Source organism: Mandrillus leucophaeus, unplaced genomic scaffold, assembly GCF_000951045.1.
Source record: "Mandrillus leucophaeus isolate KB7577 unplaced genomic scaffold, Mleu.le_1.0 Scaffold393, whole genome shotgun sequence".
NCBI lineage: Eukaryota > Metazoa > Chordata > Mammalia > Primates > Cercopithecidae > Mandrillus > Mandrillus leucophaeus.
The window spans coordinates 2,017,153-2,044,267 of NW_012104176.1; positions in this window are offsets into that span (position 1 = coordinate 2,017,153).

Here is a 27,115-nt window from a genome sequence, read left to right on the forward strand (position 1 = left end):
TTACCCGCCCCCATGCTGTTTTTGTGATGATAAGTGAGTTCTTACAATATCTAATGGTTTTATAAGGGGCTTTTCCTTCTTTGCTCCGCACTTCTCTCTCCTGCCACCTTGTAAAAAAGGATGTGTTTGCCTCCCCTTCCCCCATGATTGTAAGTTTCCTGAGGCCTCCCCAGCCATGCAGGACTGTGAGTCAATTAAATCTCTTTTCTTTATAAATTACTGTCTAGGGTATTTCTTCATAGCAGTGGGAGAACGAACTAACACAGTCCACTTAATTCAGTGCTCTGTGAACTAAAAACAAAAAACAGATTGTTTACCATACACCTGATGCATATTTGCCAGAAAGACCATAAACAAAAATTACTCCCTTTTGGAAAGGGGAAAAATTGAGCCACACATTATACTGGTCCAAAGCCATTCTGAAGTCTGGGAGCTACTTCTTGTTGCATTATCCTCCCTGGGCATAGCTGAATAAGAATCCACCCTCAACCCTCACTCCACCCTGTAGAGAAGCATGCACTGAAAGGTCATTTTACATTTTGAACAGCAACAATCTGTTCAAAGACTGCATTCAAGCTGCCAGTGCTTTTGACAATGCAACTCCCTGAAAAGCTTTGCTCCTGTTGGTTTTGTTTCTTTGTTTGACTCCAGCCATCTTCATATGTCAATAACCACACTTCTAATTCTATTCCAGGCCTTCCTCTCTCTAGAGAGCTAATCAAGCCTCCATGGGATGATGCCCTTAGTTTCTTTCTTCCTGAGTCATTTTGTGCCTTGAAAGGACTTGCTCACTTACTCTTTAACTGATTCAGAGGTTTTAACAGAAGCATAACAGCCATACTCTTGATTCAATCTTTGCTCCGGGAAGGGCTGTTAATTTGCCTCTGTTGTTCAAATCATTTTTCAACTTTACCTTGCACTGGTTGAAAGCGAGAGACAGTTGCATCCTTTAGTTCCTAAAATCCACTTTTTCCTTTCACTGCTGTTGCAAACAGATAATCGTTTTCTGAACTCATCTCTTTCTGGTAATATCTTGTCAAATCCAGTTAATTACAAGCAAAGGAAACTTGTGTATATTTAAGCATATCATATAGCCATTCTCTTCCCTCAGCCTTCCAAGGCTTAAATATGTATATTTAAGCATGTTTTCTAAAAGTCACAGAGTCATTGGGCAGATGACTTGCCTACCACATTTTAACAAATGACAGTTATACTAAATCTTGCCTCTTCACAATACAAGCTACCATTTTTTCTAGCCTCCAATAACAATCTCCTGGCCTTCTGCCGCCCAACCTTAAAGTCAATGACACATAATTAAAGTTGTTACTGTTGATGTTGACACAACAGCACTTTACTCCCAGTACTAATTTATTCATCAGCTTTGGCGTAGTAAGAAAGAGCTCCAAAGTTGTCATGCCTTAATACACTGACAACTGAGCACAATGGCATAGCCAAGTTGACACATAAAATTAACCACCACATACAATATGGTATGTATATATGTGTATGTGTGTGTGGGGGGGTGTATGTTATGATGGAAATTTACATCATAATAATAGTAGGTAGTGATATATACCATAAAAGGAAATGACAGGGTAAGGGTTAGGGAGTGATGGTGGGCTAAGCATATTAGTTTTTAGGTTGGGTTATTGGAGAGAGTAATGTTTGAGCAGATATAGGAATGAAGTGAGGGAAACATTTTACTCTTCTTCCCTTTTGTCATCATCACCAAGAATACGTAAGTGGTGTAATTTGTCTGTTCTTTGGTATAAAATATGACATCTATCTAGGAAGCTAAGGCAAGCTAAGGGGGACAGAAATCCAATATCTGAAATAAAGGCTGCTGTAAAGGTTAGTATGTAACAAATTACATCAAAACTTAGGGTCTTAAAAAGAACAAATATTTACCATTTCTCATAATTCTATGGGTTGGCTGGATGGATCTTCTGGTCTGGGACATCTGGGCTGGACCTGGCTGATCGAGGATGGCCTCTCTCACAGATCTGTGCTCTTGGTATATAAGTTAATATATAAATATAATAATAATATAAAATGTTGAGAAACTCAGTCTAATTGAACAGGCAGATAATGTCATACAATACCCAGCAATATGACATGGAAGCTCTCTCATTATTACAAACACAGTGGCTGAGGCCAATGAACATTTTGAAAATCCAAGAAAATATCTGAGTTGTGATTTAAAAAGAATCTAATTGCTGCTTTAAAATGTTAAATCAAAGCTCCTAAGTCAAAATTTACAAAGGTTCAATTAGATATCTATAAATATGTTATGTCAATTTCATTCACTGTCAAATTCAACACTCAAAAACTGATACATTATATATACTAAAACATACATTTTTATGTTTATAAGTTAAACATAAATTTTTCATCATTGTTTATTATCTGCATTTCCCACATGATTAGAAGTCCACTGATGGCAGGTGCTATGCCCTACACTTTATGAAAATGATAAGCACCCAGTAGGTATTCAATAATAATTTTTAAATGAATGAATATGTTCATATAAAGTACATATCAGGGCTGGACATGGTGGCTCACACCTGTAATCCTAGCCCTCTGGGAGGCCAAGGTGGGTAGATCACCTGAGGTCAGGTGTTCAAGACCAGCCTGGCCAACATAGTGAAACCCTGTCTCTACTAAAAATACAAAAATTAGCCAGGTGTGGTGGTGGATGGTTGTAATCCCAGCTACTTGGATGGCTGAGGGAAGATAATTGCTTGAACCCGGGAAGCAGAGGTTGCGGTGAGCCAAGATCACACCACTGAACTCCATCCTGGGTGGCAGAGTGAGACTCTGTCTCAAAAAAATAAATAAATAAAAATGTTAAAAAGCACCTATCAATACAATTCTATAATGTACATGTCCTCAATTCCTTTTATACTTGTGCAGATTTATCATCATGGCAGTAAACGTGAAGCTGATTTATTGCTATTCACCACGAGAAACAAAGGGGAAGTAGCAAGACATCTCTGAAACTAGAGAGAGTTGCTAAGAAAATAGAATTGAAAAGGAAACATAACTTACAAACAACAGAGGTAAAGTATCTTTTTCTTAAAATGGGATGCATTTACATGCAAATGTTTATTATTAAGAAACACATTATTGTTTTGCTGAATGTTAAAGCCGAGTCTCTTTCCTTTATCTTATTTGTATGCATCATTTTAAAGCAAGCCTAGCACATTGTCCTGGCACACAGGAGTTGTTCAATTTGGCGTATCAACTGGAGCTTGGTGAAATACAGCAGCACTTAGATGTTTCTGCAAAAAAAAAAAAAAAAAGAAAGACGAAACATAATTTATAAAATTAGTAACATAAGGGAAAAGCGACTGTCCGTGTACTTGAAAAAAAAAAAAAAAAAAAGGAAATATATATTTCTCCATCCCTTTTATACACACACACCATCACATTCTAAGTATATATGTCACATAGTTAGAAACGTATCACATACTTAGAATGTGATATGCTTATAGAGACACACAAAGCTTTATAAGTCTTTCCACAGAATATAAAGCATATATTCTAAGCATTTGATATGCTTCAATCTGTGAGGGAAACAGAGTTCTGGGAGGTTTTAAAAATGCTGTTTATAAAATTGCATGAGTAGTAGAGTTCAGTAATTTTCCCAAAAGCAGAAGCCCGGCGCCTGGGTGGTTTTCCTAATAAACTACCGGTCCGTCACTTGCGTAAGAATATATTTGTTTATTCACAAGCGTGTTTTGCAAATTATCTCTCTAGACAGGAATACATACATTGAGAGCTTCCTCTATTCTGAAGGATGAAAAAATTTAAGTAAGATTTGGAAAAATAGAAGAAGTCAAGGAACTCGAGGCAACAGACACCCAGAGAGTTTTCATGGGTTAATATAAGTATTAGGAAAGGAACCAAGTACAAATCTACAGAAATTTTCATATGACTGTCACATGGTGAAGACTCTATGAATCCTATTTGAGGACATCCTCTAGGATACCATGAGCCCCAGGTTAAGAGTCATTGAATTGGGGTCCCTAAGTTCCATCCATTCCATGAAGGCATAAACATTTTTAGCAATCTTTTTTTTTTTTTTCCAGTTTCCTCTTTCTCTGTTAACCTGAGTTATGTCAGTACACAGTTCTGTGATTCCTTGTCTTTTTATGCCACAGTGTTTCTCTAAGGAATTATACCAATCCCATGTTTCCAATGTTGGCTTTTCCCAAATTTTTACTTCCAATCTAGACTTTTTTTCTAACCTCCATTGCCTGCCTGATGTATACACTTGAGAAAAAAAAATCTCAATAATCTCAAACTTTAGATGTCTCCCCAAGATATATTCCTCTTACCTCTTATTAAATAAAACATTTATTTTTACTCAGATGTTCATATAAATCCAGGAGTTGTCCTTGATACATTCCTCTCCTCCAATATTTCTCTACTAATAACAGAAGGTTTTATTGGTTCTGTCTTCACTTGTGACTCAAGTCTACCAACATCTCTCTACCTCTAAGATCACTGTCTTGGCCCAAGCCATCTCTCTCCTAGAGCACTGTGATTGCTTCCTCAGTGATATCTCATTTCCTCTCTAGTCTCCCTCCGTTCCATCTTCACAAAGTTGCTACAAGGCTCCCTGTAAAATCCAATTTAGGTGACATAACTCCTATATATGTGCATAAATTCATTCAATATTTACTCATAAACCTTAGAATCCAATCCCAAAGCTTTAGCATGACACTCAGATCCCAAGCATTTTCCCTCCCCTCCCTCTTCAATTCATGCCACACTCCCTATCTCTGGTCTACACAGAATACCTTGCATTCCTTCAATTCCTTGAAGACACTATGTTGTTTCCAACCACAGAACATTTACACATGCTTTTCCCTATGTTGGGAATGTTCTTATCTCTACCATTCAATGAGTGAATTCCTAGTTGTCAAAGGACAACTGAGCTTAAATGATACTTTCTCAGGGACATCTTTTTTGATTCCTCCATAAAAATAAAAACCCCTTGGAATGATACCTCAAGGTTTGATATATTTCCTGCAGCACACTGCTCACAATTTGTAATTACATAACATGTGATTATCTGTTTAATTTTTGACTACTTACCTCACTAGATTGTAAACCAGAGAAGGGCAAAAATAGTTATTCTTTGAATAAGGTATGCCACTGCATTTCACACATCTAATGCTTAATGCTGTACATTTCATGCCCAAATATATGTTTTAGTAGTTAAGTTGTGGCTAAGAATATGTTGATAGACTTATTTACAAATCCACCAATATTTATTGAGTGTCTACTATGTTCTAGGTGCTGGGGATACAGTGGTGCATAAGTCAGACCCATCTCCTGTGCGTATATATCTTGAGGGGTCTACACATGTATAGTCAAATGTCTATAGGAAATTGTCCAAAGCCTCAACTCTCAAATATCTTTAATACATTTACGCATCTAATTTCCACCTTGAAAAGAACAACAATGCATAGCAGAAATACCAAGTGAAAGTAGAAATTATACCTTAATTCTAGCTACCTTCTCATTCATTCACTCTCTGCCTATGCTAGCAAATTAAAAAAAAAAAAAAAAAAGACAGAGGAGGGAGAGAAGCCATTGACTTGCATCTCAAATTTCTTTTGTTCATTTGTGTCAGAACCTTAATGTTATATAACCTTTGCTTTTTGCACTTAATGGATATGAGTGTTCTGATAAATGTAATAAAAACAGCCAATAACATGCCAAAGCCTGCCCATAATGGACTAACTTGAGGTGCTGGGAAATAAGGGATCCTGTTTGCTAACTCTTAAGTAATATACTCTAGGCAAGTCTGAACATCATTCTATTACTGATTATAAAAATTTAGATGTTCAATTGTCAATATTATTAGCAGAAGTTATCACTCAACTGCCCACAACCTATTCTATATACCAAAATGTATGCTGAATTCTCTACTCCCCTCAAATTCTCACCTGATCCTTTCAGAGAGTTAGTATACAACCTCAGAAATATTTTTAGCATGGTTCAATTAAAATGAATTTAAGTTTGCAAAGCCCACTGCATGTTAGTAGACAAATGTATACAAATGAACCACATAAAAACTGTAAACATCATACTTAAATGATAGAGAAAAAAGTAGTACCTCAATTAGTCTCTATGCCAAACAACCTGCCGTTAGTTTTCATTGCCAAAAATTATGTCAAAGTATGAGCTCTATCATTAAGATTTCATTAATAGCAGGGGATATTTGACAAACTTTTATGTAACTCCACATAAAGTAGCCACCTAATGGTAAAATCTAATGGTTAGTAAACTAACCACTTAATAGTAAAAACTTTGATACTTCACTAGTTGCTGAAAGGCTTACAGTGTGGTGATACAGACTCACTTTGCAATAAGGCCAATCAATTTGATAATGCTCATGTTATGTGTCAGTTTCACATGGTACCTAGAAAAGTATTTCTTGGAAATGTTTTCACGTATGAAGATGACAAGATGGAAAGAATATATCATTCACCAAGCACAACACACCAACGTATGCTTTGTCGTAAAATCTTTGAGTGAATAATATGTGAAAAGACAATTCATTCCAATCCATAGAGTTCACCGCCTGATACAAAGTGCCAAATCAGTGATCAGAAAACTGTTTTAATTGACATTGTGCAAATTATCTATACAGCACAAGCAGCAAATGAAGATTTCTTGAATAAATGGAAAATGAACTTTTCAGGCTCTAGATCTGGAACTCACAATTGGGAACCTCTGAGTTCTAATAGACACAAATAGACTGAACTGTCTAGCTTCAGTGAATTTTTTTCAAACAGGATATATATGTCTCTGTCTATATCTATGTCTACATGTCTACATCCATGTCTAAGGCATCTATATTCATTTACATATGTATGTAGATATATACAACAACTTCTATGTTTCAGGTAATCGTACCGGGTAATAATCTAAAATGTTGAGAAACTCAATCTAGTTGAACAGGCAGATAATGTTATACAATACCTAGCAATATGACAGACAGGAAGCTCTCTCATTATTACAAACACAGTAGCTGAGGCCAATGAACCTTTTGAAAGCCCAAGAAAATACCTGAGTCGTAACAAAAAGAAATCTAATTGCTGGCTGTAAAATATTAAATCAAAACTGCTAAGTCAAAATGTACAAAGGTTCAATTAGATGTCTATAAACATATTATGTCAATTTCATTCATTGTCAAATTCAACACTCATAAACATTTCATTACACTTCAAAACAATGTGAAGGATAGATTCTCTTAGTTTACAAAAATTATTGAGTATGCACAATGACTGCTGAGAAATCATAACAACTTTAAATAAGTTATATGCAGCCAATTTCAAAGTCCATTATAAAAATGTCCACAAAAATCTTAAAAAGAAAATATGTTTATTGGGAGATTTGGATGCATTTTTATATATTTGATACAATATGAGGTGGGGTCTCCAAAAGAAAGAGTGTCAAGAGTTTATATTAGTCTTAAAATCACCTGGGTGCGCCAAGGTGGGAAATGTTACCATATGTAGAAGTGGCTTCTTTGGAGATGTAAAGTTTGAAATATGCTTAAGAGTTTGTAAGTCAATGGGACAGAAAATACACACATGTGCAAAGACACAGTCATAGTGGAACACAATATTTTGGGGCACTGGTGGAGCCTTCATCAGGGCTGGAGGGTCAGGTGTGCTTCCTGGAAAGCAGGAAGAGTGTTTGGAGAAATATTAAGGTCAAATAAGGAGCAACTCAGAAGAAAAGAAACCAGTGATGGTTTCTAAACAGGAAAATGACATTATCAGATACACGTTTTAGGAAGATACTTCGGTGACAACATGAATGATAGGTGGGAGTGAGCCGTCATAGCAGGGATACCCATTTAGTGGTCATTGAAATACAAGACAGGTAACAGATGATGAGAATCAAAGCTTTGGTTGGAAATGTCCAATTCAAGAGACATTTCAGTTTGTGTAAGTGATTCTTGGAGATAAAAAGAGTTTCCTGTCTTTGAGAGCAATTCAGAGAAGGAAGTGTTGAGTAGGATTAGTTTCTCTGAGGTGCAAGTTATTTTATTAAGAAGGAAACTACAGTGGATAAGTCCAAGTTAAAGCAAATACTAATAGATTCTTTGTCTTTTAAAAATGCAATGTGGGCCGGGTGCAGTGAGTGGTTCACGCCTGTAATCCCAGCACTTTGGGAGGCCGAGGCAGGCAAATCGCCTGAGGTCAGGAGTTCAAGACCAGCATGGCCAACATGGTGAAACCCCATCTCTACTAAAAATACAAAAATTAGCTGGGTGTGGTGGCACACGCCTGTAGTTCCAGCTACTCGGGAGGCTGAGACAGCAGAATCTCTTGAACCCATGAGACGGAGGTTGCAGTGAGACAAGATCATACCGCTACATTCCAGCTTGGGCGATAGAGCAAGACTCTGTCTAAAAAAAACAGTGCAATGTGATTCTTTTTTATTGCATCCAATACAAACTTAAGTGTCCACTGTGTAAACAACATTATTACCTCGGAGGGGATAAGCAGGAGGCTATCATCTGGGTTTGGAACATGGCTCTGGATTCTGGACTACACCTTTACCTGTTCGTTATAATTGGATTGACTCTTTTTATATTCAGCCAGTCTACTCGCCATCCCAAAACAATGCTCTCACTGTGAACCTGGATTGGTACCCTCTGTACTCTCCCCTCCCCCTCTCTCATTTTAGCCCTTCCTTTCAAGCACCTATGTTGGACCTATCTTCATTAGGCCAGCTTATCTGCCCTACGACACATCAATATCCTCTACCTCTCGCTAGTCTTCGATCTTGCTTTTCCTTCTAAGCTTCTGCTGACTACTTTGTTTGCTCAATTTGCACCTCTATGTCTTTTTTTTTTATTCTTAAAGTCTAATCTTTCAAAGTCATATTATAAATTGTCCCAATTCTATTGTTTATAACCTCGTAATATCTTAATATATTTATAAGATCATGACCACCCCTGCAATTCATTACTTTCTATTCCTAGAGATGATGATAATATAAAAAGGGAAATATGATTTATGTATCATCAAGTATCCAAGAACCTGCTTATCCTAAGAGAGGTGGTAAAGAAAGATTTTATTATTGCCTTCTGAAAAACACAGTGACTGAGCCAGAGAAAGATCAACTGGACACGGTTACCCACTATTCACTTTCCATACCAAAATTAACTTTTTGCTTCAAATACATTTTCATACTTTCCCCATAATCTTTTATTTTTTTCTTCAATAATTCCTTACCTCAACAAAAACCCTGCATGATTCTCATAAAGGTGTTTGTCTTATAAACTGATGTTTAACTCTGCCCTTTAGATAGTTTTTTCTGTTTAAGCTGTATCCCCTGAAGATCATTGTTCTAACAGTCTCCATCACGCTAGAGGGGCAAGAAAAGGAGAAAGAAAATAACTGGCTTTCTTCTCTTCTCCTTACTATTCCTGCTACTGTCACTGCTTTTTCAATTATGGGTTTTCTAATTGTTAATTGTGCTAATACGACACAAAATGGAAAGAAATGTAGAAAAGCAGAGGATGGACCTGTAGGAAGCTTTCTCATTAGCCACTGAGTCAAAATTTCCTTATTTTTTTTGTTCTCAGGTTAGCTAAGGATTGAAAATAATAATGGCCATGTGCAGTGGCTCATGCTTGTCCTCTCAGCACTTTGGGAGACCAACGCGGGAGGATGACCTGAGGTCAGGAGTTTCAGACCATCCTGGCCAATATGGCGAAACACTGTCTCTACTGAAAATACAAAAATTAGCCAGGCATGGCACCAGCTACCCAGGAGGCTGAGGCAGGAGAATTGCTTGAACTCAGAGGCAAAGGTTGCAGTGAGCCAAGATGGTGCCACTGTACTCCAGCCCAGCGATAGAGCAAGACTCCATCTCAAAAACCAACCAACCAAGCAAAGAAAAATAATAACGTATCTCAATACATTAATAGCATAGTAGGTACTCAGTGAATTTTAAGGTCCCCCTACTCCGACTTTGGTACACTTCCATAAAAGATTCAGTTCAATTATTTTTCTACAATCCCAAATTGTGTGATGCTGCAATTGTGTGTCAGTCATTCAGAAACAATGTTTTTTTAATTTTTCATTTTGTATATCAGCTCTCTATTAATTATATTCATAGTAATGATCTTTATTTGAACATCTTTTCATCACAACCTTCAGCTTGCTGAATATTTCTACATAACCAGGATCTATAGGCTTCATTTGACTTTCTTTGTTGAATTACCAGCAAAACTACAGAACTGCTTTTGTGCAGTTTATTTGAGTTTTGAAGGCAGGTAATTTACTAATCCTCCTTTCAGATGCTGCCTTTGTTCTTCCCTGAGATGTGTATTGACTGAATGTTTCAAGGGCTTCATTGTTTAAAGTCAATGAGGAAATGAAATTCCCTTTGATAAACTAAACTTGTTGACCTAGTCCTTTACAGAAATTTTTAAAAAATCAATGTGTAAATATATGTTATTGGAGGTGATTATACCTCTTGGTGAAACAAGTAGCTGCCTGTCTTTATAAGGTCTAATATCTTAATATGAGAGCATAATTTTCTCTCTGATGAAACTTTAACCATCCAAAGATGCTAGCAATGATGCAAGGAGTAGCAAGTTGAATAAAAACATTAATAATACATCTCTACAAATCTTCATCCTCACAGACTCTCCCTATGCTGATTCTACATTTATGTGAACAATTCGTTTCCTTGGTATTATTTCTAAACCTTTTGCAATGCATCCTCTCCCCCAGTGACCTATTTCTGAGAACCAAATTCATGGCCAGCTGCTCCCCTACTGTCTTGTTCCCCACTTTTCACAAACTTTCACTGAAGGAGACACTTCCTAGAGAAACGAGGAAGAACATTGCCCAAGAAGTAGAAGAGAGTAGATTCTGTGACTACATTTCACCATTTCTCCTGTAAAGCAGAAATTGTAATATCTTTCTAAAAATTAAATGGTCCCTGTGTTCTCTTTCAACATTAAGACACACACACACACACACACACACACACACACAAGAATTTAAGCCTTGTCTAATATAAACTTCATGCTTCAAACATGAGACTACATGCTTCAACTATGTTATTTAATTAACAAGTTTAAGGTATCTGGTCCTCTCCTATCTGACAGGTCTATTATGAGAAAAATGTAAAAAAAAAAAAATCAAAGTACTTTAAAGATCTATAAAATGTCAACTATAGGAGAAAACGGTTATTATGGAAAGAAAAACAAAAAGTATAATGGCACATAAATGTCTGTTAGGTAGAAGCAAAGATATATGTGGTCAGATAAACATACTCTGAGAGGCTGCCTGTTGGAGGAGGGCGAGGCAGGCATATGTTTGGAGAAACCAAGACAACAAAAAAATATCACTAGAATTTTGTTAGCTAAGTCAGACTTGAACAAAAATGTCACCTATGGGGAGGGACAAGCAGAGGTGGGGAGAAAAATAATGAAGCAAGTATGACCAAACAGCATGATGAACATCAGAAGCCTCAACTAAATCTGTACTTCTCACCTTGACTTGAACACAAGTCCTTCACACCTGTATGTCAGAAAGCCTGCTTCACGTACGGAATCCTGCCATGAGTAGGTTTCCATAGTAGAAATTGTGGAAAATGGCTGAGTTCTGTGTCTTGGTCCATGCATTATAGCCGAGAGGTAATGAAGTCTAGAAACAAGATAATCTCTAAACTGAAATGATTCAGAGAAAGTAGGACCTCAAAACCACAGGAGAACATGAAATAACTTAGAGTATGAAAATCTTAGGATAGGTGTTAAATTTACTTTGGATTCAGGTCTGAAGCTAATCATCTGAGACAATATGGGCAAGCTTACCAACCCCACCTGATATCTGAATGAGGACAAGGATGATGATCATGGTTATGATCACAGTCATAGTGGTCATGAGTGGCATCCGTATCAAGAGAGTTTGTACTTCCATAGAAATGTGTCACTAAGGAAAGAGAAGGATCAGTAAGCCCTCAGTGATAGAAAGGGAATATTAATGAAAAACAAGAGCCTTTCAACCAACGTAGTTAGTAAAAACTTTGAGCCAAAAAATTACAGATCATTTATAATAGAAAATATAATTTGGGATAAAAGAGTGGGGAACATTCCAGAAAAGAAATATGAGACCTTGAAGAAGATGCTATGAGATTAGACTACATTTTAACATGCACAACAAGATCTCATAAAATTAGCATTCCTTTTTGAATCATAATTATTGTAACATTAAAGGTAAATAATTGAAATGAAATAGTAGTCTTCTTCAATAAATGTCTCGGCTACTATTTCAACTAATAGAACAGATGCATTTCCAGTACTCATTTATAATAGTAAGATGAAAAACCACATAAAATGAAGGTGACTAATGTGATAGAGAGAAAATAAAAAACTGGACTTAAAGTTTCAGGATTTAAATTCAAACCCTTAGTTATTGAAAGTTATTTATTGAATGTCTGTATGCCTGACTTTGGGTTATATGCAAGAGTATAAACGCAACTAACATGGTCACTGCCCTGTAGAAACTCACAGTCTACTGGGATAAACATGAAAACAAATGACTTTATTACAGCTTATAAATGCTACCTTAAAAATGTGAGCTGTAAATACAGTGAAGTATGGCAATAAAGAGCACTAACTCAGAAGCTAGACCACCTGAGTTCAAATTCTGGCTTCAGTAATAAATAACTGTTTGATATTGAGTGAATTACCTAACATTTCAGTACTTGTCTGCTGTATTATAAAATGGAGATGCTAGAATTGCCTTCTGGGGTTATTACAAGGATTACATAAATTGAAAATTCAAACTACTTAAAACAATTCCTAGTGCATAAAGAGGACTGTGTTACCACCATCCTCTTCACTAACCTCCTCCTGTGCTGCTTCATCATCATTGCTATGGAAACACTGAAATTGGAGGAACTAATCTTGTCCAGGAAAAATAGAAAAAGCTTCACAAAGTAAATGGCATTGAAAGTGAGTCTCAAAGAATACGTATCAGCATTGCAGGTGGAGAAATTGAAAAGTATGTGCCAAGTAGAGTGGACCACACACATCCAAAATTAAAGAATCAGGGCAAGCCCCACTGAATTGTGAGGTACATGCACGGCAAGACTGAAGAGGTAAGATAGAATAAAATTGTAAGAAATCACATGGATGTGGCGTCTTTTATGTAGGTGAGTAACATAATAGAATTTATTGTTTAGGATGATGACCCTGGTGGCTCTGTAGAAGACCCTAAAATCTCAGTGGCTTTCAATAAAGGAATTTTTCTTACTGCATTATGTGTTAGCTGTAAGTCCACTGCATCTCCGTTCCTTGCCCTCCTCATTCTAGTAGCCAGGCCAAATGAATATCCCTCATTTGGGGCATTCTTATTCCCTCAGTAGAAGGCAAAAGTAGGGGATAGAACAACGTGATGGCTGTTAAAACTTCTATGCCATGGCAGCATTTCATTCCTGCTCACATTTTATTGGCTAAAATGAATCATATGATCAAATATGATGTCAATGAGATAAGGAAGTATAACCCCCTCAAAGGGAAGAACGCCAGAAATCAGGTGGCAAAATCTGACTTCAGGAGGGTAGGGAGTTATAAATCTCTTATGGGGAAAGGCAAACATTATTTTGAACAATCTATCATCCTGGTTATCTATTATATAACATATTCCCTGAAATAGTGGCTTAAAAATTTCTTATGCTTACGAATCTCAGGTGTTCACGTAGGGCTAGTTTGGAGCAAATGAGTGGCTTCACTCACTTGGTAGATTTCTTAACAGAAGTGGCCTAAAGATTAGACTCAGCTGAGCTTCTCTCCCTCTCCCTATAGTCTCAGAGTCTCCATGTGGTTCCTCCGGCACAGTGAGTAGTGGTCAGACTTATTTGTGCTCAGGGCTTCAAGAGATCAAGGTAGAAATCATTAGTCCTCTGAGGGTCATAGTGCCCATTATACTCTGTTGATGAAAAATGGGGTTACAAGACAAACTAAATGCAAAGGGAGAAGAAATTAACCCTAATTATTGACAGGGGAGAGTCAAAGAATCTGCAGGTATTCTCCATAGATATAAAGGGCAGGTGGGGTCATATTAGGGAGCTATTTCTGAGATGGAATAAGAAGTATATGTTGACCATCTAAATGTGGAATGGGTAAGAACAAATAGAATCACGAAGAAACACTATCAAAGATAAGAAGGTCATTTCTCCGATATTCAAATGAAAGGGCTGAAAGAACTCATATCACAAAAATAAAAAATTACTTTACATATCCTGAATTATCCAATAAGTTGAAAGGAAAAAATTTCTATCAAGATGGGGATCACATCCAAGAGATTTATTTCAAGATGTTATTTATGTATGGTGCTTGTAAAAGTGCTACAAAAAACATACAAAAAAAGCATATGTTAAATCAAAATAAACTTTATTTTAGAAAGTCACTTTAAGTATGTGGTGATATAATTAAGCCTTATTAATATGCTGTTTATTTAACAGATTAAAATGCATAAGAACCACGTCCCATTCATCTTAATTAGACAATATGCTTGTCACAATTATTTGCTTTATATTTTCATTTTTATGAATATTTTGAAGCTCTCCATTGATGCTATTAGGACCAACCTTCCCCTTGGTTTGTAGTTCTGTGATCCCAACACCATAGCTCTCTTGAGGCACTGCGTGGCATTTCTCACTTCTCTGCCAATGCCTGACTCTTAGATCTGTTTTTGAGCTGAGAATAGCTACAAGAAAATAACTGTAAAGACTTTAGTGTTCTCAACAAGGACATCTTTCTCTCTGATCTTCAGATTTCAAAATATTTTCTGTCCCAAATATTGTACACAGCCATGGGTGTGAGATCATAGATACTGGTTGACACAGAATATCAAATTCTAGAGATCCAAGAGATTTTTGAGATTACTCTCTCCAATTGTTTGCTTGTTTGGTTGTTTGAAACAGGGTCTTACTCTGTCACTCAGGCTGGAGTGCAGTGGCACAATCAGAGCTCACTGCAGCCTTGACCTCCTGGGCTCAAGTGGTCCTTCCACCTCAGCTTCCTGAGTAGCAGGGACCACAGGCACAAGCCACCACCCCATGCTAATTTTCAATTTTTTTGTAGAAACAGGAGTCTCCTTGTGTTGCCCATGCTGAACCTGAACTCCTGGGTCCAAGTGATCCTCTAGCCTCAGCCTCCCAAAATGCTGGGATTACAGGTGTGAGTGCCACTGTGTCTGAGCCTCTCTCCAATTTTTTCCAAACTCAATCATTCACTCACCTCTTTCTGTATGTTGCAACAACCACTAATACCTTTTTCCTATAAATTGACTTACAGTTTTTACTTAATATATTTTAAGGGAAAAAGTATGTATTGCTATTATAATGGAAAATTAATTGAATTTGCCATAAATTGTTGGTGATAATATACATGAATACACTCAAACAAAACAGTATTACTAATGAAACAAAATGATACTGCTAAATTCTAGCTCGATGTTTTGCTTGCCAGAGACGTGGAGTCTGAGGTTTCTTCACATTATTATATAGGAGATTCTTAAGCTTGAGATTACCAGGCTCAAACTGAAGTTTCCTCCTTGAACCAGAAGTATTAGAAGAGAGTTGTAAAGACATAAACACCTTTTACATGTTATCCAAATGGACAGTGCCTGTGATGCACTGCAAGTCACTTTGTTATTTTTAGTAGTGATGGGTTCTTGTTTGGGAACCATTTCCTCTTCCTTTCCCTTCATTAAAGACAAACTTATTGAGTGCATCTTGTATCCAGATCTTTATTTCTAATTCTTTTCTCCAATAAAAGGAACCAAGGTTCCTTGAAGAAATGGCTGATTCCAAGACCAGGATGGGAGATGTACCACGTGATTCTGGAGCATCCTCTAGTGAAAGAAAGTAAAGGAGTTCTTTACAAAACACACACACACACACACACAGAGCAAAGCAAAACACAGTGATGGGGTATACTAACATGACAGAAGAGCCAACTGAAAGAGCTTCCAATGGTCAAACCTGGAACAATTTGAACAACAAAATAAAGTAATACTGGATTATACTCCCATAGAATGAAATAAATATCCATGAGTCCATACTGGTTAGAATAAATGATTGAGTAAATGGGTTAAAAGAGATAGATCTCCCATGCAGGAGAATCCCAAACAATTGATGTAAGTACTTCACCCTCCAGGAGGTGAGGCATAATTCACCAGCCCTTAAGTGTGGGTTAAACATAGTGACCTTATTCCACAGCATGAAAAGTGGGAAAACTGTACAGTGGAGGAACCTGACAAGCATTACCTCAGCAACAGAGAGACAACAGTATTAAGTCAGGAGGATAGTATATACCCTTGATAGAATCTGATGAGAATGGAACTGTTATAAATAAAGTTTGGGTGTCGCGACAGAAATAGCACTTGAATATAAAATTTTCTTTTTAATCCTCAGCAAGGCAATTTACTTCTATAGAAGAGTGTGCCCTCACAGATGGAGCAATGGTGAGCGCACACTTGGACAAGGGAGAGGAAGGGGTTCTTATCCCTGCCACAGGTGGCCCCTGCTGCTGTGTCATTCCCCTATTGGCTAGGGTTAGACCTCACGGGTTAAACTAATTCCAATTGGCTAACTTAAAGAGAGTGACAGGATGAGTGGTTTGGCGGGAAAAATGGTTATGATAGACCAGGTAATCGGGATGAGTCAGGGTAGAGTAGGTAACTGAAAAAGGTTGCTCTACGAGGAAGTTAAGTTTAAAAGTAGAAGGCAAAGAATTGAACATACTGACATATTGATTCTTTGAAGAGAAAATTTAGAACTCATATCTAACAGAACTTTACCTGTGTTTTTTCACTCCAAGAAATCTACAACCCTAGTATAATAATGACAAAAACAACAGACAAATCCCAATAGAGGGGCAGCCCATAAAACCCCAACCAGAATATGTAAAACTATCAAGACCACCAAGAACCAAGGAAGTCTGAGACATGACAACTGAATTAATGTGGTATCCTGGATAGGAATCTGAAACAGAAAAAGGACATTAGGTAAAAGCTAAGAAAACTGAAAGGAAGTATGATTTGAGTTAATAAAATAATAAACCAATAATGTATTGATTCATTAATTGTAACAAAGGTGCCATGCTAATGCAAGATATTAATAACAAGGAAAACTGGGTGTAGGATATATGGGAATGTTTTGTACTATCTTCTGTGCACCTAAAACTCTTCTAAAAGTAAAGTTTATTTTTGAAATACACATTTATTTATCTATTTAACACATATTTTTCAAATGTCTAATAGACTCCAAGGTCCATACAAGATACACGGGGCACAAACATGGTAACTACTCTCATGGAGATAATGGTGATACAGAGAAGTTAAGTGACTCATCTAAGGTTACACAGCTAAGAAGAATAGTTGGAGTTGCTGCCAGACCCAACATTTTCCATTCTATGGCAGCCTAGTTCTTTCCATATACCTGACACATTCAAGAAAGTATTCTTTGTTGAGCTACTTATAAAGTGCAAGTAAACTTTTAAATAAATCAGCAAACATGTATTAAATTTGTACCACGTTCTTAGGATAGAACTACTTGCTATAGGTTAAAAAACTGAACCTGTAGTCTCTGCCCCCTAGATAGGTACACTCTTTCTGCAGTTATTAAAAAAGAACATAAGCATAGAAAATTTAAGAATGATCCTCAATAAACTTAAGGGGTAGGGTCTATGAAACAATAATTGTCAAATAAATGGAAAGTTTCATAGGAAAAGATGGCTCGAACTAAGCTATTGCTCTAGGTAGAGTGTCATTATGCTACAATGACACTTATTGTAGTGATTATTGACACTTACTGATGCTTACTGTGGTGATTGAGAGCATGATCTCAAAAGCTAGACTGCTATGGTTCCAATCCCAGCTCTTCTTACAAAATGTGCGATCTTCATCTAATTATATAAGCCATCTGTCTTCCTCTATCATAAAATGTAGCAATAATGGTACAATTCAGATAGGATTGATTTGAGGATGCAGGGTTCCAGGAGAAAAAACAATGGCCCAATCACCCTAAAAAAAAGTCTAGAATTTATTTCCAAAGGGGCTAACATCAAAGACATTTATAAGGGAAAACCACAAAGAACCCGGAATTCTTAGCTGCTGACCTCTTACCATCCCTAGACTAAGATGAAAGAGGAGGTTTTTACTGAAGCCCAAAAGGAGAATCACGTAGTCTATTTCCTTGTGAAGTCCAGTGTCCTTTAATGAAGCTGGGAATTAACACTCAGATTTCACACTCTACCTTCCTTCTAGTTTGTGACAAGTCTCTCTGGTGCCCCTATCCAGCAGAAAGTGGATAGCAGTCTTTTTCATGTAGCCCATGCTGGTTAGTCTCCTGGAACAACGGGCAGAATGGTAGCTCTGTAAGGACCATCATGAACTAATATGTATAAACAGTTAAAACATGTCTGACCCAGAGCAATACCCAATACATAATAACTATGACTAGTATTTGTATTACTTCTATGTTATTAGTATTCAGCACAATTTCCAGCATTTGGTAGGTACTTAAAAACATTCAAGTAATGAGTAGAGGAGGACAGGTACAGAAGCAGGATAGGAGGTGCTATAGGATGTTGATACAATATAAGTTATAGTCACATATATACAATCGATCACAAATACATCATTGAAAATGACGTGAGTTTAAATGAGTTGGAATTTTAATGTTGGAGAATAGTGAAAGATAAACTTGTAGGGGTAGCTCCTGAAGTCATTAGAAAACAATTCACATTATTAAAATACATACTGTTCCACACAGAGAGACAAGTTAGGAAGTAGTTAGGGGCAGTGAGGTACAAGGAAAAGATTCAAGCTTTGAGGCACAGAAATATGTTCACCCAGATCTGTGTGACATTGAGCAAGTTCCTTTTTTTCTCTAAGTCTGTAATGGTTAATTTTACGTGTCAATTTTACTAGGCTATGAGATGCCTAGACATTTAGTCAAACATTATTCTGGGTGTGTCTGTCAGGGTGTTTCTGGATGAGATTAACATTTGAATCAGTAGACTGAGTACAGCAGATTGCCCTCCCTAATATGGGTGGGCCTCATGCAATCAATTGAAAACCTGAATAGGAGAGAAAAAAAGGCTGAGTAGGAGGGAACACTCCTTCTGCCTGGCTGCTGAGCTGAGACATTGGTCTTTTCCAGCCTTCAGGCTCAGACTAAAGCATGGACTCTTCTTGGGTCTCCAGCCTGCCCACCTTTAAACTGGAACTTAAGCCATTGACTCTCCTGGTACTCAAGCCTTTGGACTCGGACTAGAGCTACACCATGGGCTCTCTTGGTTCTCTGCACTGCAGATCTTGGAACTTGTTAAGCTCCATACTCACAAGAGCCAATTCCTTATAATAGCTAGATATAGATATAGATAGATGATATAGATGATATAGATATAGATATAGATATAGATATAGATATAGATATAGATATTGACCTCCTGTTGTTTCTGTTTATCTGGAGAACCCTGATTAATACAGACAGCACTAGCACCCTAATTTAGAAAATAGAGATTGTCAGTAAGAGTTGGTGAGTAAAATCCTATGCAAAGCAACTGACACATAGTAGGCATTCAATGAACATGTCTTTTCCCCCTGAGAGTTGAGAGATTGAAAGCACAGCCAGTAAAATAAAATGGAGGGCTATCTTTCTCATAGACATCCTTCCTGCCTCTAGTCTTTAATAGAGTGCATTAATATCTATCAAACATTCCTAGGAATGGAAATATAAAGCCATCGTTGCTGTATATGTGGCAGCCTAATGAGCCAGCTGCTCCCAGTGAGGCAATAATTTACTCAAAGGTCCCAAAGTGTTGAGTTAAGCATGAGTTAAGGCAGCTTTCCAAATTGACCAGTTCTTGCACAAAGAGATTGCATTATTATGCTACCCTTTCTACGTAATTTGCTCTCCAAGGCTCTATGCAGGATAAACCAATATATCTGCCCTCTAGGACTTTTTCCTGCAAGGAATTCAATGACAGATTTAATCACCCCAAAATCATGAAGTCAGCTCTCTTAGTTCCAGGCCAACGGAGTTTTTCTAAACCACAGCATTCTCAGACCAAGTCACGTATATCCATTTCTCGGGGAGGGGCTACAGTAATGATGACACTGGGCAATTTCTCAAGTCCCATTTCTCAGTAAAATGACTCAATATTTGTGCACACAGGAGCTTTTTTTATGTTGGCCAATCCATAACAGATGATGATGTATATCATTTAACAGTGATGGAAGGCCCCGCTGCAGAAGCCATTTTCTAGAGTCAAGGTTTGCAGCCCCAGGGCTAATTCAGCAAGGGAGATATTTATGATCTTAACGATGGGAGCAGAAGGCTCTCTGTCCCCACTTCTGAGCCCGGACAGTGCCTGCGGAGAGGCTGGGTTGCATTTTCTTCACCTGTGCTTGATGTTTAAACACATGAGAGGGACTTTGAGTGTCAAAATGACTGAATAAGATGGTACCCCAAAAAAGTCTCTAGTAGAAAGCACACAATCTCAGGAAGCAGAAAACCACATTACCAGGTCCCTTCCAGTCCTAACTAGCCATGTTACCTTGGGCAAGTCACTTAATTTTTCTGGGATGAAATTTTGTGACCTGAAAAGCAGGTTAATAGTATCGCTTCAACTTCAAAGCCTAGAGCAGGCAAGAAGGTTTCCCGAGGTTCCTTTTAGCTCTGGTGTATCTAAAATTGTGCTTTTTATTCTGGGTGAAAGCGACATTGATCAGCATTAGCATATTAATACTTGACAGATTCCCTTTGTATGGTACTTTTGCTTTTACTAAGGATATTTGCGTACATTGATTGCTTAATTCAAGACACGCAGCCTTCCTCTTAAAACTAGGCAAAGCAGAATTATCATTCCATTTGACAAATAAGAAAATTGAGGTTCAGAAAGGGTAAATGACTGACCAACTGTTGCTGTCTCATAAAAGCATGCACTGCTGCCTCAGTCCTTTAGAGCTTACTTTTCTCTAAGTGGCCTACAAGTCTCTTAAGCACTTAGTTCAGGTCTCTCTGCTCATTTGCCACCTTCTTAGAGAGGCCTTCTCCGATCACCCTAGATAAACAGCAATACTCTACACTTTCATTTTGCCTTATTGTTCTTTATAGAACCTAATATTTTAAGATAAACTCATCATTTATATGTTTATTCATTTACTGGTCTTTTGTTCTCACTAAAAATTAAGCCCTGTAAGTGCAAGACTTGATCAAATTTTGCTCGTTCTTACATTCTTAACACCTAGAATAATGTCTGCTCAATCACAGGTCCTGAATAAATAATTGTTAGTGATATAATAAACAAACGAGGTGAAATGGGGAAGGCACTGGAAACTTTGGTATTTGTCTTTAGAAAAAAAAAAAAGAAAGGTATTCTTTTACCTTAGCTGTTTGAATTTTGGTTCCTTTTCTAGGATATCTTCATTCATTTTGTCTGATACATACTTTTTATCTCACTTTCTGAAGAAAAATTAGGCAGTTATTTAATACTATTTTAAACTATCTTTTTTTCCTTACTTTATGAAGAAATGTAATTATATTTTCCAAGTTCAGGATTCATAGTACTGATTCTTGAGACAGAAAATGAAAACACAATCAGTGGTTTCTAAACTGGCTGTATATGAAAATCACCAGGGAATATTTTTAAAACTCAAAATTCCTGGGCCCTTCTCTTGGAAAATTTTTATTCTGTGGGTCTGTGGAAGGACCAGAATTTGTACTTTTCAAACATTCCCCAGCTGATTCAACTACACAACCATGTTTGAGAGCTATTGAGTTATCACCTGTAAAGATTCCTTTCTGTTAAATGTTGTTCTCTAGGACTTGAGCAAGCTTCCAGGATGATTGAGTTTCAGCCACAAGTTTTGCTTAGTTAGAATAAGAATCATATCAGCCTTAGGTGCAATTCTAAAAAACCTTCGGCACAGGGATCTCCCATTAAGTGGAGAGAGCACAAAAGTCAAGCAGACATATTTTTCTTATCCTAAAGATCTACCCTCAGGGAGTAGGTGCCTAATTATTCTTCTGGGTATGACACGAGGTCCCCAAAAAGAATACTGATAAGAACAAAGCAGAATAGTCCAAACCTAGGAAAGAGGATTAAGGCAAAAACTTGGCTCAATGCACTGTTCCAATGTGATGTATAGGATGAAGGTAAATCTGAGAACATTTATTCCACCCTCCACAGATATTTACTGAGCATCTATTAGGGCCTGGGGACACACCAGTGGATCTGATATGGTTTCTGCCCTCCAGAAACTTACACTGAAGTGTGAAAGAGAAATACACTAAACATTGTAATACAGAAGAGTAAGGTTGCTATGGGTATTGAAAGAAGGTCTAACTCAGTCATGAGATGATGAAAGTTAGCTCCAAGCTAAAACCCAAAGATGAGTAAAAGTTGACAGATGTTTACGTTGTTGTTTTCGTTTCCTTCCAAGATGGTGGATTAGAGGCTTTCAATGTGCCTCAGCCACTTGGAAATAGCAAGATAGTTCATAAAGATCAGCTCTGTTTGCTTTAATTCAAGATGGAAAATTGGAATCCTCCAGAACTGTGAAGGACACCCCTGATTCCAGGCAGGAAAATGTAAGCAAACAGCCCTCATGATGGTGGCTAGCTGATAGGAGTGAAGTCCCAGTACACGAGGAAAAAGGGGAGCCTCCTTTTGTGACTCACCTTTCCAGTGGGGACCCTAGCAACCCTAGCGAAGATAAAACACTTTGTTTCTCCAAGCCAGGGAGCTAACTTGGGAAGAGGCTTGAGGTCACTGAAAGGGAAAGACACTGGGATAAGTTGCAGGCATTTTCTCAGACCTAGGGCAAAAACAGGATGCCATATTTAATCCAAGCACATATAAAATCAGTTATTCTTTGGTGACCTGGTACTGTGGCCATGCAGGCATGTTAGTCTAGGGCCACAGGCTGGAGCATTTGCTCTGGAGTGGAGCAGGGGGCTCCACAGCCACAGTGGTGGTAAGTGCCGCAGTAGTAGGTGATGGAATTGTACTCTCCCTTTGCACAGGTCTGAGGTGGGAGGAGAGCTGCTATAGCTGTGATTTCTCCTAGGTGACAAGGCTTGCAGTCAGGGACAGCTTGGTGGCCTGGAATGAGTCTACAGGTGCTATCCTGAGATCATGGTACATTAGTGTACCCTCTGCTCCGGCCCCAGGCAGAACTCCAGGCATTAATCTCCAGGCATTCAGAGCACCCAGAGGCATGGACTAACATCCTCAGTTGCCCCACCCTTACTGTGCAGAGATCTTGGTGCAGGTGGGGACCCAGGCAGAGCCAGGCAGATCCCCAGGCAACCCATAGCCTGATCCATCCAGGCAGATCTCCAGGCACTCAGAGCACTCACTTACCTGCCAGCAGACTGACCCACCCCACCCTTCCTGGGCATAAATCATGGTGCAGGAGGACATCTCTGTTCTGCACCAAGGCAAATCAGATCTCCAGGCATTCAAAGCACCTGCTCATATAGACTAGCGGCCTGAGTTGCTCCACCCTTACTGTGCAGAGATCTGAGTGTATGAGGTCCCTCTCTGTTCCAGCCCAGGCAGATTTTCAGACATTTGAAGCATTCGCTCACCTAAACCAGCAGCCTGGGCCTGCCCACTCTTCCTCTACAGAGACTATGGTGAAGCGAGGTCCTGGCTGCCCCACACTTAGGTATATCTCTAGACAGTTGGAACACCTTCACATGTGGATTAGCAGCCTGAGCTACTATATCCTTCCTATGCGGATTGTGATGAAGTGGGTTCCTCCCTATTTCATGCTCAGGCAGATCTCCAGACATCTAGAGCACCACTCTCTTGGATTAGAAATTGAGGCCACACCCTCTCCCTGAGCAGAGAACTTGGGGCCAAGGAGGTTTCCCATCTCCTTGCCTTGGCACACATCTCCATGCTTGGTGGCCACCAACTTGATTCTTCCTCAACGATGATGTTTGAGGAAGAAGGTCAATAGGTCTGCCATCAGGGATCACGTAGATAAGCCTGTTTGTGTTCATTCTGGCCCATCTTGCCCTACAGCTTTACCAGGGCTGAGAAGGGAGCTGAGACCACTGTACACTTTATAGATCAGCCTATTGCCTGAGGCAACAGAGAGCTTCTCCCAGTAAACAAGAATCAAGTACATACCCAGCTGTCTGGGCCACAGCCAGCTCTTTCCCGTAACTTCAATCTACTGCCTTGTGGGTTGAATTGCACAGCATAATATAAAATCTGCCAACAGAAGTGCATAAGGTAATAAAAGCAAAGTCAAAAGACCCTACTCAACATCCTCTATAGTCACAATTCCTAGGAAGGCAGAAGGGAAAGGAAAATAAAATATAGAGAGAGAAAAAAAAAAGAAAAAAATCCCACCCACATGAAAATAATTGCAAAAATTAGAAGTGCCAGCTTCTTCACATGAAAAGAAACCAGCACAATAAAAATCTGAAAGTAGTGACACTACCAATGGTTCACATTAGTTTTCTAACAATGATCACTAACCAAAGTGAAACTCAGAAATGGCAGATGAAGAATTCAAAGAACAGACTGCAAGGAAGCTCAACAAGATCCAAGACAAGATTGAAAATTGACACAAAGAAACTTCTAAAGCAATCCAAGAAATGAAGAAAGAGATAAACATCATTAAAACATTTATAGTTTATGGAATTAAAAAACTCACTTAAGAAATATCAAAATACAATTGAAAATGTTATCGATAGACAAGGTCAAGCCAAAAATAAAAATAAATAAAAATAAAGATTTCACAGCTTGAAGACCAGCCTTACAAACTAACCCAGCCAGACAAAAATAAAGATTGAAGAATTTTAAAAATGAGCAAAGTCTTTGAGAAACATGGGATTATGTAAAGTGCAACCAAATATATAAATCATTAGCATTTCTGAGAGAGAAGAAGAAAAAGCAAACAACCTGGAAAACATATTTAAGGAAATCATTCAAGATATTTTGTCTTAATTTTGCTAGGAATTATCTGAGAAATGCAAATGAAAACCACAATGAGATACTATCTCACACGAGTCAGAATGGCTATAATTAGAAAGTCAAAGAACAACAGATGCTGGCAAGGCTGAGGAGCAAATGCAATGCTTATACACTGTTGGTGGGAATGAAAACTAGTTCAACCACTGTGGGAAGCAGTTTGGTGACTTCTCAAATAATTTAAAACAGAACTACCTTTAGACCCAGCAATTCCATTACTGGGAATACCCAAAGCAAAATAGATGATTATACCAAAAAGATATATGCACTTGGGAGCTCATTTTGTCACTATTCACAATAGCAAAGACACGGAATCAACCTAGGTTGCCATCCATGGTGGACTGCATAAAGAAAATGTGGTACACATATACCACGGAATACTATGCAGTCATAAAAAAGAATGAAGTTATGTTCCTTGCAGCAACATGGATGCAGCTGGAGGCCATTATCCTAAGTGAAATAATGCAGGAACAAAAACCACTTTGTTGTTTTTTGTCTCGCTTTTAAGTGGGAGCTAATCATTGGGTACTCACGTACATAAATACTGCAACTATAGACACTGGGAACTACTTGAGGTGGGAGGAAAAAAGGAGAGGAAGGGCTGAAAAACAAACTATTGGATACTATCCTTCCTACCTGGGTGACGGGATTAATGGTACCCCAAACTTCAGCATCATGCAATATATCCATGTAACAAACCTGCATATGTATCCCTGAACCTAAAATATATTTTGAAATTATTTCAAAAATTTAAAAAATAAAGTGTTTCTAATTAAATAAAAAAAGAATAGAAAGAGGATGAGGAATGTTGCAGAAAGAAGGAAGAGTAAATATGTTTGTCCAGATACAGCTTCAGCATTTAAGGAATGAATGTCTAGAAAAGGCAGAGTGATGGAGTTAGAAGCCTGAAGTGGTAGCATTGTTCTAGGCATTGAGGATATAGTGAAAAACAAAGGCAGACTGGGTCCTAGAAATCTCAAAGCTAAACACTCAAATAATGAACTGGACAATAAAAGTATGAAAAAATGTGGCACTAGGTTGAGAGATGGTGATTTTGGCTAAGTCTGGCAGTCAGTATGGAGAAAATAAGAAACTGGCGAATAACCATTTGCAGGGAAGTAGCACAAAACAACTGCGAGCGCATGGCATCTTTGTAGGGGTCACTCTACCCTGGGTCTGTCTGGATGAGTAGCTAAATTCTAGGTCCCACATTAAGGGTATTGAACTCTTTATATTCCACCTGCTTCAGTCCAGGCATTCCAGGTCAGTGGATCCAGCTGAAATGTATTAGAAAAAAAAAGATACAGAGAAATTGAGTCTGGGGCTGATCCTATTTATCTTTGAAAAATAAACAAATCCTATACATTTGGCAAATTGTATAATTAAAGTCAAATATTGATGTAAACATAAGATATCCAAATCCACTCTCTAAACTCAAATGACCATTGAACTAATCTTAAAGTAATTGTGAAAGTGACAATGAAACAAAGGGCTTAAAATCATGATTAAACCTACATTTATCATTTTATTTTAAAAGGAGGGGAACTTATTTGCTATTCTTTTGAAAATCAGATGTCTGATAGAAATATGCCTTTTGAATTATTGCACTAACATCTTATAAATCTCTTCTCAACCTTGCATGTGAATGATTCATAGATGTAAAATAGAAGGGCTGGCTTATAGCAAATGGAGGAAAGTGTCTATAATCCAAGTAGATAGAGACAACAAGAATTAAATATAGTAACACACAGAAGAGACAAGATCTAAATGGGTTAAGAGAGGTTAATCAAAATGTGTTCTCACTTCAGAAAAGAAAAGGAAGTGTAGAATAATTGGTAGCCTCAGGAGAAATACAAAAGCTATGACTAAATATATATATATATACACACACACACACACACACACATGCTAGAAATAACATGTTAGAAAAAAATAATGAAATCTAGGTGCAATCGTTTTAAGAAAAGGCCTTTGTAACAAAGACAAAGTCATGTAACATAAGATTGTACTGTACTTTAGGCGTTTTAATTTTCTTCTCAATCACTCCAAGAG